The following is a 2,776-nucleotide window of genomic DNA, read 5'->3' on the forward strand; positions in this document are numbered from 1 at the left end:
TGCAATGAAGGAAACATTCCCCCATGAACACCAACAACAGTGCTCTTTCAACATGTGCCTATTGAATGGAATGGGGATTTAATTTCACTACTAAAAAAGATAACGCAGTGAGTCTCATCACAGCCAATATCCTATACAATCTAGTAGTGAAATGAACGTTCATAATGCTTCAAACAGTCTCAACCTGAATACCACACCTTTACGTTTGTACAGTCCTCCATAAGATTACAGCACTAACAAGCGTTCAAAGAATAAGCCACTGATTAAAACCACATTGGTTTAAGGCTCAGTCAGGTAATATAGAGCCCCAAACTAAATGGTTAAATATATGAACTACTTGTACTGACATCTATTATTTGATTCTCTCACAGCTATTAAGTTGGTTCTTAGTGAATGAAACTCTTTAAAGGCAAAATTCACCTCATTTGAGTTTTGACCCAGAAGTTCAACAACAGTCACGAAGTCCACAGTCTTATTGGCAAAACTGACATACAGTGTCTCTAAGTCACTTTGCTCAAGGTTAAGAGCGATGCATATTCCACTTTTATGTTTTACTGGAAGTTTACATGTTCAATTCATGATTTTAAATCTCTAGGTTTTCATTCCTCCAAACGGTCTGAATACACAGTGTGCCACAGACTTAAGACTTCTGCTTCTCCCTCTATTTTATTCAAACAGAAACATTTCTCAAGTGTCTACGTGTTGTAGAAGGGAAAGTTTTCGGAGGTGGCCACTTCTTCGGAATAGTCTGATGCCATCAGGCCTCTGAAGCGAGGGGAGGGGGAAGAGAAAAAAGCTGAAACACAGGGTTCATCTGGTAAGTTTTACAATAACAATTACAAGCTGAATAGTATAGGAATGTGGCTTTTTTTTGGCTCAAAAAGTCTGAGTCTTGGTGTGGCAACGAGTACGTGGCTGCCCCACCACAGCTTTCTCGCAGTGGGACTTTCCGGGAAGTCTTGACTGGGGACAATGATTTGTTTACCTATCAGGTGTATACTTCCAGGCACTCCAGTTCATTTTGGGCTTGTTCCACTTTGTCTTTAGTCTGTTCCAGTTCACCTTTCATTTTTAGGAGAAACAAGTTGATCGTTGGGTCTGCCGTCGTTGATCTCAGTTGGGCAACGCTAGGCTGCTGGACTTGCTTGAGGTATGGGATTTGAGTAGTACACTCTTGGGTCTCTTGCTCCTTGGTAGCTAGTGTCATTACGAGGATGTTTTCCCTGCGGGCAGACTCTTGTTATTGCTTTAGTTTTTCTTCAGACTCCCTTAACCCAGTTACATCATTAGAATGAAGATCTATGTATTTGTCCTCCAGAGCTTGGACGTGTGCTTCATATTGTTTCCATCTTAGAATTAACTCATCTCATGCCATAACTTTAAAGTCTGTTTCGCTCAGTTGAACCTTTTTTGGGAAGAGGTTCCTCGTTGATCATCTTGAATCTTCTCCAGACGGAGGCTGTGCAGGTGCTGCCCAGTCACACAGGCCAAGGCGACACTGCTGGCTCACTGCCCAGGCGACCAGTCCTTGCTGTCGCTGGCCCCCGTGCTCCTCCTCTGGCCACAGCCCCGGCATTCCCCTTTATTTGCGGGTCTCGCTTGAGATTAAGTTTTAAGTGAAGGATCTGTGATATCAGACTACTAAATGAGAAGATACAATATTTCTTTGTAGTAACATGGTCATGAGAAAGTTAAGTTAGTGAGTTAACAAGATTGGATGGGATCCCAGAACCTTTTCCTGTGACTGCTTCCTACCTCTTCATTTTCCATGACTCAAATTTAAGTCCAAGCTCTTGCATTTGTACCATTATTAGGGATACAGTGTATGTCCCACCCATTTGTCCTCTTCAGACAGTTATCTGAGGTGTTGTTTTTGTCAGGGGATACCTATGGTCAGGCCCCACTCAGTGCAGCCCAGCAGATCAGGTTCTTGGCTGGCTGCCCAGAGACTTTGGTCCCTCACTTTGCAACAAATGACCTCCATGCCGCTGACAAGAATGCTCCTGCTGGAACACCCATTGTCATACTCTTGAGTACTTGAGTACTTGTCCAGATTAAACTGCTGCTGTTTGCTGGCTGTCAGGGGTTATTAATGCCCAGGTAGCAGGGTTTCCTGTTTCTGTTCTCTCTAAAGTAGATCCGGAGTTTCAGCCGTAGTATTTCAGATCACCTTACGGAGTCCTCACTGGGATGGAAAAGCACTTGTTCCATTCTCCATTTCTCTTTTGCCTGTTACGTCTCAAAGACAGAATTCTGGACTTACAGCTTCACCTGCCTTCTCCCCATGGTGCATGACTCCCACCTCCCACCTGGTTATTTGTACTTATAACTAGTCTGTAGCACCCTCGGGCAGGGAAGCCCCATCATGACACTTAAACTTCTATAAGAAATTTGCTCAGAACCTTACATCTGCTGGTTAGGTGTGGACCAAACAGCGGCCCTCCCTGTACAACAACACCTGGAGAAAATCTCTAATTCAGCCGGAAGATGTGTTGGGAATAACTGTACCTGCACTCTGTACAGCAGTCTGTCTATACCTTACTATGCATAGTTGATATATAAAAAATTATAGAGTGCTTAGTGGAAGGGGTGGACACCTTTAAAGGTGTGGCTGATGGAACAGTTGTTAATGTGTTTCGACTATTTCCCTTTGCAGTCCATAATGCTTTTGTCATCCTATCTGTTGCTTTAGGGACTTGTACCCTTTCTAAAACCAACCCTTAAGCACTGATTCTCTCAGTTGATTTCTGGGAAGGTTTTGGTCCTCCCACTGAGC

At 43.6% G+C, this 2,776-nt stretch overlaps 1 pseudogene; it reads right to left on the minus strand.

Moving 5' to 3' along the window:
- Positions 1 to 981: 981 nt before the first annotated feature.
- LOC102971787 lies at positions 982 to 1,436 on the minus strand (annotated as a pseudogene).
- Positions 1,437 to 2,776: the final 1,340 nt, after the last annotated feature.

The sequence above is a fragment of the Panthera tigris genome, chromosome D3, assembly GCF_018350195.1.
Source record: "Panthera tigris isolate Pti1 chromosome D3, P.tigris_Pti1_mat1.1, whole genome shotgun sequence".
Lineage (NCBI taxonomy): Eukaryota > Metazoa > Chordata > Mammalia > Carnivora > Felidae > Panthera > Panthera tigris.